The 14,120-nt window shown below is 36.8% G+C and overlaps 1 long non-coding RNA gene and 1 pseudogene across 1 annotated transcript in view; one reads left to right on the forward strand and one right to left on the reverse strand.

Annotated features, from left to right (window-relative positions):
* LOC136151348 (uncharacterized) overlaps positions 1 to 14,120 on the forward strand; it is a 1,173,899-nt gene that overhangs the window by 435,121 nt on the left and 724,658 nt on the right. The gene's annotated exons all lie outside the window — the stretch shown is intronic.
* On the reverse strand, positions 9,419 to 10,155 carry LOC136151818 (ras-related protein M-Ras pseudogene; annotated as a pseudogene).

Consider the following 14,120-nt stretch of genomic DNA (forward strand, 5'->3'; position numbering starts at 1 on the left):
CACCGTGCTCTTGAGGATTGGCTTTCTATAGACCAGAAATTCCAGTGACTCTTTCTTTGTGTTCAGTCAATTTGCTAGGGTGATTCACAAAACAGAAACATTTTACTTGCCAGTTTCTTATAAAGAGGCCAGTTTATTATAGAAGGGTATAACTCAGAAATAGTCAGGTGGAGGAGATACACAGGGCAAGGTATGGGCAAAGGGCCCAGAGCTTCTGTGTTCTCTGAGAGCAATGCTCTTCCCAGATCTCCAAGTGTCCATCAATTCAGAGGCTCTATGAATCCTGTCCTTGTCCTAATGAAGACTCCTCCCTGTATGGAGTCTTCATTACAGAGGCGTGATTGAATCACTGTCATTGAAAGTTGAATTCAATCTCCATCCTCTTTCCCTTTCAAGGAGGTCTGGTTGTGGTGGTAGGGGAGGGCTGTAGGACTGAAAGTTTTAACCCTCTAGTCACATATTGGCTCCCCCAATAACTAGTCCCTATCCTGAGAAGCTTTCCAAAATCACCTGTTGACATAACAATTTATACTTTTCTGCCCTGTTCACTTAGGAAATTCCAAGAGCTTTAGGGGCTCTGTGCCAGGAATGGAGATGAAGACCAAATATATATTTGTTTTTATACACCATAATTTCATGCTATTTATTTTCCTCATCATCTGCCTTTGCTTTTTCCATTTTACTAAGAATGGAAAATTGTTTTTTTTAAAGAAATAGCATGCAATGTTATGCTTTCTCTTATTTTTTTCATAATTCCATTTTTTGCTCTTCTTCAATCTTTCACTGACTACTTGTTATTATTCTTTTTTAGTCAACTTAAACATGCATAAGAAAATAGCTTTCTAGACCTAGTGTATGCCAGTACACTAGTACACTGTATGCCAGTAAAGAGTATGTAGTTACATTTTGTCCCACCCTGGGTTGGTCAGATGTGTACAATAGATTAAGTTGTATAGCTTCAACTAATCATTAGTTTCCAGAAGGTTTCTATCAAGTGAGGTTCTCTAAATTTGATTATTTCATTCCATTGTTGGGATTTCTGACATTGCCACAATAATGGATTGTAATACAATAATAATTCTTAGTGTACTGTGCTCCTTCAACTCTTCCTGTTCTACTCCCATTAGAGCACTTTGTCTTGGAAGTTGACACTTTTCGGAATGAAATACACCACTGTTGACCTCCCAAATTTCTTACTTAATTGCTTTTCTGAGCATTGATGTTTCCAAATCAATGAAGAGAGGGATCCATGATGGAACAATTCTACTCTGGCTGCCACAAAAAATAACAGTTATGTATTTTAGGGGCAGAGTTTAATGTTTGGTGGGTACCTTCTTAAGAGTGTGATAAAGAGTTGTTTCTGTGTACTTTCAGATGCACTGGCTTTTTCTATTTGTGGTGACATAGCATGGATGCTGCCTTCATTGACCTTTAAATACAGTTTCTGAAACTTTGAATTTAGTGGCAGTTAATCCAAAATTCGTAGAGAGTTGACTCTTAGCTCTACTTAAAAACATGAGAATGGAAATAGTGCTATTCCTGGGTTGAGTCATTCATGCCTTATAATATTTTAAGTGTTTTAAATTACTGACCAGGTAATATTTATTATTTTAATAGTTATACTCAAAGCACAATTTATTTGCTCTGGCTTAGTATAAAATTCATTTAGATTGTGTTAGAGACAGGACATTCAATAGAATTTGCTATGTGATAGGAACTATCATTCATTCTCTTTTTCATTCATTTTGAGTGATTGAGGAACATAGATTTTTAAAAGAATCAACTTTGGATTTTAAACATAAACTTTGAATCCTGGGTCTACTTTTGATGGTTTTATCACCATCAGATAATTTTAACTTTCCTAGTTAAAAGAATTTTAACTTCCCTAGGTCTTATTTGCATGCTTTGACTTTAGTACTCTGTATTTCAAAAGTAGCCATGAGGATTGAAGTTATCTTGAAAAAATGTAAATTCTGTGGCATTGTGTGTGGCTTTTCAAGTTGGTGCTCCATATATGAAAGTCGATGTTGTTTTTATATAGTTTCTATTTCTGGGAAAAATCCCACTATTTGTCTGTGCAGCGGAACGAGAAGCACAGTTCACTGATAACAACTACGTCAGCTAGGAGGGTACGTCTCTGTAGCATGCAAACCTTACTTATGGATGACCAGCCCTCTCGTTTTCCAGTAAGTTACTTTTGCCGTTGATTGTATGCATCTGAATGAAAGATACTATGTGTTCCAGGCCTGGGCAATACATATTAATAAGTAATAGTGTAACAAGTTTATACACAGAAATGTCAGTTAAATAGAGCTGGGAGAGCTCTCAAATCCTGATGTTAGCAGGGTCTCTAACAGACTATTCTTTCAAGGACTCAGCCAATGAAAAGCCATGGCTCTCTGTTTATTATAGCTCTCTTGACTTCCTTTGCTTTTCTGTAAAGTGTTTTTCCTTGTCTGTAGGGTGGGGATTTGCACATGGATCATATGGTTGCAGACCCGGCCTTGCAGTTCTCTCTGTCAATTCTCAATAAGCCCATGTTTGCTGGGGAAATAGCTGGCCGTCTGTTTATTTCAGGTCAAGGATAGAACACTGGCTGTACTTGCCCTGATGCACTCAGCAGATCCACACCACCTTAAATTGTCCCAGTCCTTACAATTAATTGCCACATTATATGCCGATAATTTTAATGACTTTATTAAACTCTACTGTAGGATGCAACTTAAAGGTACTTTTATAGCTGCTGCAGTTCCAGCTTCAACTCCAGGCTTACTCTCTGCCCTGGGTCACATAACTGGGTTTTTATCTTTCCAGCTCTACCTCTGTGCTTCTCTTGGTGATAATAGCAAATCTAGTTTCCAAAAGGAAGTCAGTGTTAATGGCATCTGTGCTGGCATTTGTTCAGACTGCACTTGTATTCATTAGCTTTGATGCCTCTCCATGTGCATGCCTCCTGCATTGGTAGCTACGTGGCTTTATGTGAGTTCCTGATGCCTACTGTGTTCCATAGCCTCTGGTGAACATAGTCCTTCCTGCCAGAGTGAGCTTCCCCCTCAGCATCTCTAGTGAGAATACCGTTTTATAATTTTGTAATTTTTCCTCTCCAATGGTCTGGGCCAGTCCCAGGTGCTGGCTTCTCTTAGACTGCTTCATGCTGTGACACTTAACTGAGTTATACTTAGCCAAGTTGCAAGCCATAACTAATCCATTTTTAGTATTTAGGCAATGGAAAATGGTTCAAAGTTATTGTAGATTATATTGAGGATAAAGTATTTATTCTTATTCAATTGGTATATTTGAGAGAAGCAAAATGCTTATTTTACTTAAATACTGTACTGTGTGAAAATTTATTTTCTTGAGGGGAGTAAGAAAATCATCTCATTTATTTTTTTCTTCATGTTCACAATGGAAAGCCAGATTAAGTCCCAAAATACAAATAAATAAAAACTGTTTAATGGCATGTCAGCTTGAACAATGACATAGCAAATGTGAAATTAAATTTTAATGCATTTTTGAAATATGAGGAAAGGATAACCATACAGAAAGCTATATTATGAGCCCAGAAAGCATTAACCATTTTTATAAAAATATTAATAATTTACCATTAAGAAAAGGTGAAATGAAAAATCATTGCAAATACTTTGAAGCAAACATCTTAAATATGGTGGTGATTTGTAAATAGCCTGTCAGAACCTTGCAGTTTTATTTGAAAGTTTTATTTTATTTATTTTTAGAGGCAGTTTGTACAGGATATTTAAAAAATGAAATAATTTGGTAAAGGAAAATACCTTTATATTTGTGGCAGTAAATGGCATTCATTTTAAAAGCCTAGAGGTCTGCACATTACCTATGTCCTCTCTTGAGTCTTCATTCCAAGGACACTGAAATGTGACCACAGATGTGTTTATTTTCCTAGACAGAACACATAGCAGAGTAAGAAGGACACTCAAATGCTTCATAAACAAATAAATATGGTGTCCATCTTGTTAGCTGAAATGCAGCCATGCCATGTGTCTGTGATCACTCAGAGCCCCATTCTTGCCGGGGGTGGAGAGAGACAGACTCCTACGCTGTGTGCAGGATTTTTGCAAACCTTGACTGTGTAAATGCTTTTAGACAGTTACCACATAAGCCCAATAATCACTTTGCAGAGGAGTTTGAAATTATGTGCCTTCAGGGTGAAGTAAATTTTGTTCCTGGGCTTTGATACTGCTTAACAAAGACCCTCTTTTCTCTAATACCAGCTGGAATACCATGTTTCAAGGGTAAACTCTGGAAAAAAAACTTCCAAATTGCTGTTTTATTATTTTTTTTAATCTGAATAGGCAGAGGAATTAACTAGGTTTTTCCAGTTTTAATTTTTTAAGAGACTGACTCATTTGGTCTGATTATGAGGTTATATATCTTGCAAGGTGTATTGTACTTTCTGGGACTCCTCAAAGCCTTATCTTTTTCTTGCACCACAAAGAACTATCTGTGGCAGCTACTTGCAGCCAGCTTGGAGTAACTGGTGTCACTCAGGCTTGTCTTTCTGCCATTAACTGCTAGAAAATAGAGGAAAATATCTGAACCAGCTGTTCGCAGATACCAGGTACCAGGCAGTGTGTTTGAGGAGGTTGAGATGGGGCAGAGTGTTGAAGAAGTGGGAGATTTGCAGAGAACATGTTTCAGGATACCTCACTACACATCTGCACACCAAAACTTCACAGAACCAGGCAAAAACCAAAGTCCTAGAAAAGAATCAGTTGAAACATTCCTAAGCCTTCCACGAGGCTAGAAGAGACTTGAGTTCCAACTAGCCAGAATGGAGACACCTCACCGAACACATGGGGACATCCAGTAGAGGCAACAGAGGGTTACACCCTGGTCATGGGGCCGGGCCAGACTAACAGTTCCTCTTACCTTTCTCTAACCAACCTTAAAACTGACTCACTGCCAGAACAAATCATGAAAACAGGCTTTAAAACCTGACTACCAGGACAAAGTGCCACACTCGTTAAAAGAAAGAAAATCCAAACACTCAAACACATAGCATTCAGGATTTCTACTATCTAATGGAAATGATGTAATAGGGACTCGAAGATGCAAGGAGAAGTATCCATAAAGCTGGGGGAAAAGGAGTCAATAGACGCAGACCTGAAATGACAAAAATAGTGGAATTAGTGTTAAACTCCGTTGCAGTTTCTGGAAATGAAAGATGCAGTGTGTGAAATGCTTAATTCACTGGATGGTTTTAAGAAAAACTTAGACACTAAAGACAAAAGAAAAGATCAGTGAGTTTGAAAACAGTGTAATTGAGAATAGTATGACAAATGAGAGCCCAGTGCTATATGAGGAATTGTGAAGTAGGCCAAAATAACATATAGTTGGAATTGAAATTGCAGAAAGAGAATAGGGTCAAAAATTTTAAAATATTGACTTAAAATCATTCTAAATTTAATGTAAATTACCAAACCATACATCTGAGGGACTCAACACAGCTAAGCAGCATAAACACAGAGGAAACCAAAGGAACACAGCAATTGTTTAAAATCAGTAATAAGATGAAACCCTTAATAGCAATCAGAGAAAAGAAACACACATTACATAGAAGGGAAAATAGATAAGAATCACTGAAAACATTTTATTTTAAAATTCAAGCTAGAAAGTAGTAGAAAAGTATCAGTAGAATTCCAAAGGGGAAAAAAAAGGCCTATTTAAAATTTTCTATTTCAATGAAAATAGTCTTAAAGAGTGAAGTTTAAGTAAAAAGTTTTCAGAAAAATATAAACTTGGAAAATTTGTCACCAGTAGATGTACATTACAAAAAATGTCAGAGGGAATTCTTCTGGTTGAAGGAAAACGATATTAAACCTTCAACTATGTATAATAATGTAGTGGGTCATTTTAAGTAAATATGGAACTTCTTTCCTTTCTTTCTTTTATCATTATACATTTGTATTTTAAAAAGCAATTTTATCCCATCATGGCATCAAAAGCATGATCATAAAATCCAATTAATTATACTTCAGTATTTAATATCTTTTGCTCTTGATAAACACTGTTAAGAAAGTGAAAAGACAAGCTATAGACTGGGAGAAAATTATTTTAAATCTTGTATGTGACAAAGAGTTTGGATCCAGAATATTTAAAGCATTCTCAAAACTCAGTAATAAGAAAATATACAACTTAACTTTAAAAACAGGCAGAAAACATGAATAGCACTTCATTAAAGAGGATACAAAGATGGCAAATAAGCACATAAAAATATATTCAATAACATTGGCCATTATGGAAATCCAAGTTGAAGTAATACCATACATGTATTAAAGTGGGTAAAATAAACAGTCCTGACAATAACAGGTGCTGACAAGGACAGAGAACACCTGTAACTCTCATACATTGCCAATGTGAACAAAGATGGTAGAGTCACTGGAAAATCATTTGACAACTTCTTTCAAGGTTAAACATACACATACCATGTGACCCAGCAGTCCCATGTCTGGGTGTCTGCCCTAGAGAACTGAAAACTTATGCTTACACCAAAACTGACACACTAAAGTTCATAGCCTCTACATTCATGATCGCCAAAAACTGAAAAAAAAAAAAAAAAAAAAACAAACCCACAAAAAACCCTCAAATGCTGTTTGCCTGATGAATGGATAAATAAACTGTTTAATATCCAGAAAATAAGGTATTGTGAGCAATATAAAAGTATAGACTGTTTATGCACAACAACTTGGTTAAATTCTAAATATTTTATTTTATGTGAGAGAAGCCAATCTCAAAAGATTATATGTGCTATTATTTAATTAATATGATATTCTCAGAAAGACAAAACTATAGTGATGGAGAACAGATAAGTGGTTTCCAGGGATTAGTTTCAGCCTGAAAACTGTAGAGCAGGATTGAGCCCCAGAAAAGCAGATGTTTTCAGTTTAAGTCTGAAGGAAGAAAAAGATGATGTTCCAGTTAGAAAACCATTTGACAGGAAGAAATCTCTTACTAAATAGATCAGTCTTTTTGCCCTAATCAGGCCTTCAGCTCATAGGGTGAGGCCCACCCACATTAAGGAGGGTAATCTTCTTTACTTAATTTATTGATTTAAATGTTAAACTCATCCACAAATACCCTCATAGAAACACCTAAGATAATATTTGATCAAATATCTGGGCAGCCTACGGTTCAGTCACATTGATGTATAAAATTAATCATCACAGATATACATATCTACAAATTGGTATCACAAGGAATTTGGTGGGAATTTGGAGGTTTTCTATATTCTGATTATGGTGGTAGTTACACAAATGCATATGTATTACAATGCAAAGAATGATACACAAGAATTAAAATGAAGTCAATTTTACTATATAACTTAAAAAAATAAAAAAAGTATTGACTAAAATGGAGATAATATACTATGAAGTTTGTAGCTTATGCAGAGGCAAAACATACCACAAGAACACAAAATCTGGAAGGGGGTAAATTGAAGTATGTTGTTTTTACTTTATACATGAGAAGGCAACTAAACCCGCCAATAAAAAAAGCAGAAATGATCAAAATGGATAGAAAAACAAACACAAAGTTCACCTGTATACTGTCATAAGAAACGTTCTTAAAACATGAAAACACAAACAGGTTAAAAGCAAGAGGATGGGAAATTATATATAAAAAGCAAGAGGATGGAAAATTACATAATCTCCAAATAATAACTGCAGTAAAGTTTGGCTGGAGAGTAAATTATACCCCATGGCAAAAATATTATGGAGGATAAAGTATATAGTATAAAATGATAAAGAAGAACAACTCATTAAGAAAATGTTACATTCCTAAGTCTGTAAGGACCCACAACAGAGCCTCTAAATGTGTGAAAGTAGTACTAAGAGGGCTGAAAGGAAACATAAATGAAACCACAATTATATTTGGAGATTTAAATGCTCCTTCTCAGTAACTGAAGTTTGAGCCAACAGAAAAATCCGTAAAGGTATAGAAAACTTAAACAACACTACCAACATGACCTAACTGATATGTATAGAAAAGTTCAAGAGCAGAAAACACATTTTTTTCAAGTAATATGGAACATTAGGGAAACTAGGCTTTGTTTAGGGCAATAAAAAAATCAGTAAACTTCTAAGAACTTAAATCACACGGAGTTTATACTCTGTCCACAGGAAGATTCAATTAGAAATGAAAGACAGTAAGCTATCTGGAAAAACACAAAATATTTGGAAAGCAAAAAACACTCTTCTAAATAACCCATGGGTTAAAGAGAAAATGACAAGACAAATTAGAAAATAGTTTGAACTGAATGGAATTAAAATCTCAACATGACAAAATAACTGGAGTGAAATTCAGTTGGTGCTTTGAAGAAAATGTATAGCATAGGCATATTTAATTGTCAAATCTTATTGAACTATACTCTTAAAATGAGTGAATTTTGTTTTATATAAAGTGCCTCAATTAATTAAGAAATATAGCTACTAAGTATTGGGAGAAACATTCCACCAACTTGAGGGCTCAATAATACTTTCCTGAATATCACACTTTTATTGACTGTGTATAGGACTGTTCATTATGTGTTAATGAATAATAATAGTGTTTATTGAGTGTCTACTACTTTATAAACATGCTGCCAACTGTCAGGGATGCCAGTATGATTAACATCAGGCTCTGCTGTTGACATAGCGCCTTGCAGGGGCTAGACCTGTCCTTGGCCATACAGTGCCAGATGGTACCAAAGCCCACACTGTGGATTCCTCATTAGCAATGTCATTCATAAAATTGTGCACAAAGTGGTGGGTGACCCCTCGTCATCACCACAATCAACAAAGTCTGTAAATACATGTGGATCTGTGCTTTTCCAATTTTTATTAATTCTAAGCTTCTTTGCGGGTCTTGAGAACAAACTCATACCCCCTCCTTTGGTCATCTCATGTAGAAAATTTGAATCTTAGTCATTTGTTTTTTGGTGGGTGGGGGGGGCATACAGACCCCTTTAATAAAACGATAATCCTTAAAATAAATTAAACATCTACAAAAGACACCCAAACTCAGACACTGTGGACTGGGGGTGGAGTTGGGGTGGAGCTTGATCATGGCTTGTTTTTGTACGTGGAGAAACACTCCCACATCAAACCTACACTGAGTTCAGAGAAATAACACAGCCACCGAGAGGGAGGGACCGGGTTGCATCAACACAGGGGCTCGGATGCTGTTCTGTTTACCATCGCCTCCTCCTCTCTGGTGAGGCACCCCGCCTCCCGTGCCCCTCGGGAAAAGCCAGCCCCTACCTCCTCCCTGCCCACCCTTCATCTCTCCCTTCCTGCGCCAAGTCCTGGAGCCAAGGGTCATGGTTAGGGTAGTCTTTGGTGCAGTTAGGCCGTGGAGGGGTCCCCAGGGCTGGCTAGTTCCCGGTCACTGTGCCCAGGGCCTTGGGCCATCACAGTATCACACACTGCCGTTTGTGGCTGCCCGTGACCTGGTCTCCCCAGCGTTTGGTTTTCTTCTTCTTCTTCTGGCTTGTTTCTCCGGAATCTGTTGCCTAATTACTCTAACCAGGTCATGGAAGGCGTCATCAACATTGAGAGGTGGGTCCTTGGCACCGGTTTCTATGTACGGAATATTGTGTTTGGTCGCCATTTCTTTTCCTTGCTCCCTGGTGACTTTCCTCAAATGCATCAGATCGACCTTTTGACCAAGAGGATCATCGGGAATGGCTCCCCGTCCTTGACGCGCAGGATGAGCTGGTGGAAGCAGTCCACGTGCTCGAAGGTGGTCTTGTCGGTGACCGAGGAGACGATGGGGAAGCCGTCCGCTGTGCGCATGTACTGAACTTCACCTCCCGCCCGGCCGGGTCCAGAACGTCCAAGATGGCCCATTGACTGTCAATCTTTGTATGTTTCAGGGAAGAGTCTTGGATGGTGGGCTTGTAGTCAGGCACAAAGATCTGGAAAAGCTGAATGGTGAGGGCGCTCTTGCCCACACGCCCCCCACCACCAGCTTGTACGTGGGGAGTTTGTCATGGGGACTGACTCGTTGCCATGTTGCTGGTTGGTCAGACCATGAAAGGGACGCTTTAGGTAGTGAGCAGGTCCATCTCACTGGGGTCCCGATCGTCGCTGACTTCTCGATTGCACACCCCCGGAGCCTGCGGCAGGGCAAAAGGGAATCAGTCATTTTGAAATAACATTTTGAGTTCATAAGTCATCTGCCCCAGTAAGTTGATTCTAAGTCTAGGCTTGTGTGATGTGGCCATGATGACCAACTCTGCTAGAACCAACACAGGCAGAATGGGAGGGATAAACCAGGTGCTTGTAAACATTTCTTTCCACTGCCAAACGATGATCAATTGAAAAACAAGAACCAAGATTGTGAGCTTATTCATGATCAACACCAGAGACAAGTCAGAAAAATCCTGACCTATTTCTCAATGCTAATGTTGAGTTCTTATAGTCAATTAAATTACTATTTTTATATTTAAATGCTTATCTAAAGCCACAGGATTTTTGTTTTCTTTTAGTGAAAGATTTCAAAATATGTTAGTTAAATTTTATCAGATACTGATAAATAAAATGAATATGGATTAAAAGGAAAGTTGGAGATAACTATGTAAATTTAGTGAGCTGATTTTTTTTTGGTATGAATCAGAAAAAACACAGAAAATGTTAACATTTAGATAAGACAGGTGAAAAACATTTATTTTAAAATTAACATTAATCTTTTCAAAGAAACACTTGACAGCTTATCTGTGGCTAAAATGTTATCCAGTAATAATTTGATTTGGTAGGTAAGAAGTGAGAGGAAAAAAGGAAATGAGTTGAAGGGAAATAATGGAAATCATCTACGTACCTATTTAAGACATTTCTAAGTTTAGGGCATGTGCAAGTGAAAACATGGAGGATGACTGAAACTAGCAGATACTGAACCCATCTTGTTCTCTTTTCTCTTTATTTCCTGTAATTAATGCTAATTTTTATTTTAGAAAATCTGTAACACCAAAAAAGTTCTAGAAAAAACCAAATCTTAATTACACTAACATAAAACATGATTATATCTTTGTATTTCAGTGCACAAACATCTACTATTAAGTTAGTATTAGAAAGGTGCTGTGACCAGAATATGGACAATATTTCTATCATGTGACTGAAGGTCATTTCATTTAAGTATTTCCTTACCTTCACTTTTCAGGTTATTGTAATACATTTCTAGATAATAATGTCACAGTCAACATCATTGTACAGAAATTTGTAGGTATCAATGAAAGTGAAAGTGAAGTTGCTCAGTCGTGTCCGACTCTTTGCGACCCCATGGACTGGTAGCCTACCAGGCTCCTCCATCCATGGGATTCTCCAGGCATGAATACTGGAGTGGATTGCCATTTCCTTCTCCAGGGGATCTTCCCGACCCAGGGATCGAACCCAGATCTCCCACATTGCAGGCAGACGCTTCAACCTCTGAGCCACTAGGGAAGCCTGTAGTTATCAATAGTTGTTTGTTAAAAAGGAACCAGTATTTTAAAGGGTTTTCAATGTTACTTCCAGTTTTTTCCAGAAAGATTTTAACAATTTATAACCTCATTACTAATATGCAGGCATGCTTATCTTACTATGTCCTTGTTAATAATATGCACTAACATTTTTTAGTATCTTGTTATCTTAAAAGCTAAAGGTTATGTAAGTTTTCACTAATTAGATTAGCTGTGAAGATAAATTTTTTGTCATACTGTTTGTAGTTTTTAGTTCATAAATCATCTATTCCAGTGCTCTCCTATGAAAATAAAAACAGAGCTACAAGTTTAATTTAAAATTTTTTCAGCAGTCACATTAAAAATTATAAAGCAGTATGGAAAATTAATTTAGGTAATTTAGTCTACTTAGCCCAGTTACCATTTCAACATATAATCAATATAAAAGTTATTAATGAGAAATTAAAACATTTTTCATACTAAATCTTTGAAATCTTCTCTACTTGACACAACACATCTCAATTTAATTGATCACATTAGCTGTGCTTGTTCTTATCTCAGATCTATTTCTGAGACAACAAAACTGATTTAGAAGAGTCAAAAGAGGAATAGGAGAACAGAGTCAATTTTAAATGGATGTGAGCCTACGATTTCCTCACCTGATTATGCCCTCCATCTATGAAGCACCTCATGCACTCTAGTCAGAAGTTCTAGATCCTCATCTCTGAGCTGTAGGACACTCGCAAAAGATTGGGGGAGGAGAAGGGGGAGGTGAGTCTCAAGTCTCTCCATCTGCCAGGCAGTCAAGCAACTCTATCTACTCTGCTTGGGTCTAGATCAATTCTGGGCTTTCCTATTTTCCAACTTCATCCTTTCATTGTATCATATATTTAGCTTAATGCAATTTTCTGTTCATTCTATCTGTATCCCAGATATGATCCTAGTTCCCCCTTTCCACTTGGGGATCTCAACTTGAACCTCACCAATTCTACAACTTTTGAAAGTCTTAATTCTCCCTGGAATTTCTGATGATTCCCAGATATTTATACTCCAGCATATCCTTTGTTCTCAACTCCAGGCTTTCCCACAGTGCATGTTTTTGCCTTAAATCAACCCAGACACAGTTCCCTTTTTATTTTCCCCCGAAAGAATCTGCATTGATGGAAAAAGCTTAGTGGCAAATGTAACATTTATTAAAGCACTATACGACTGAGAAAGATAAGAGATAGGTGCATAGAAAACATCATGGTAAACGACTTAAAAATCCCCTCTTTGTATTTCTTATGCAGCAAAATCCTTTTCAGATACTCTGTCTTTGTGGGCTGTTGCTTCCCACCCTTGTGGCTGTGCAGGGCCTTGTCTCACCCATCTCACCTCTTTCTTCAAATTCATCTTCATGATGACTCTTCCAGCGAACTTCTCTACTTCTTCTTTATTCATTGATCAGAAAAAATGTTGTTCTTCCAAATATCTACTTCAACCTGTGCTTGCCAAACTATCCTCCCTTGTGAAGAGAGGCTTCTTTTCCTCTCCAAATTTTTTACTTTTATATATTATCTAATTGCAACTTAAGATATTACTTATAATACCACAAAATTCACTCTCCTAAAATGTACAATTCAGTCTTTTTTAGTTTATTTACAGTTGTACAAGTAACACTTCTGCTTTTTTTAAAAAACGTATTCTATCCTCTTCAATAGTAGTTGAATCAGATATAGCAATATATGCAATATATTTTATTTGAAATCATACCTAGTGCTAGTTTATGTAACATATCTTGATTTTTCATCTTTCTAGTTTTTTACAGAAATATCAATTGCCTTTTCTGTACTATTAAAATGATTAATGATATCGTTTTCTTTGATGATGTTTATATATCTGTTTTATCTCCCTGTCTTAGCAAGTCATATAACAGAGTTGTGATCTTACAGCTTCATTATAAGGTTATAAACTGTTGAGATTAAGCACTGTATCATTTCCTTACTTTTGTTTTCTTCCACTAAGGCTACCCATATCACCTACCCATATGATGAGACTTTATTAGATCTCACAGCTCCTTTCTTTGCCTGTCTTCTACATCAACAGCTACTTCTCCCTTGACCTTGGAGTGTACACTTCAAGTTCACACTCTCTTTCTGCTCTTCCTTGATTTCAGAAGTTCTCTGTATTCAGAGACATCCTTTTAATTTCTGCTTGTATCTCTTGTAACACCCATTATGGATTGATTGCCCACTTGACTGGTACTAAAGGTCTCAGAATTCATAGATGGAAAATTTTCCTAGAAATTTGTTGTAAAGACAAGTCCTATAAAAGAATTTTCAGGTCAGGATTAAGAGTTATAAGCATGGTCCACCAAATATACTCTCCAAAAATATGAATATCATAAAGTGAAGAAGGCTGAGAAAGGTTTACACTAGAAGACATTAAAGATAAAATGGCAGTATGTATTTATACATGCATGTGTATGTATGTATAACTGCAGTCTCCAATATGGCAGCAGCTAGTCATGTGTGGCTATAAAAGTTGATATTAATTGAAATTAAATAAAGGTAAAAATGCAGTTTTTCAGCACAGTGGCCACATTTCAAATACACAGTGTCTATCTGTGGCTAGTGGTTATTGCATTAGAGAGGGAAGGTCTATTCATATATTTTCACTTTTAGAATATGTAATTCTT

This window comes from Muntiacus reevesi, chromosome 20 (genome assembly GCF_963930625.1).
Source record: "Muntiacus reevesi chromosome 20, mMunRee1.1, whole genome shotgun sequence".
In the NCBI taxonomy this organism is placed as follows: Eukaryota; Metazoa; Chordata; class Mammalia; order Artiodactyla; family Cervidae; genus Muntiacus; species Muntiacus reevesi.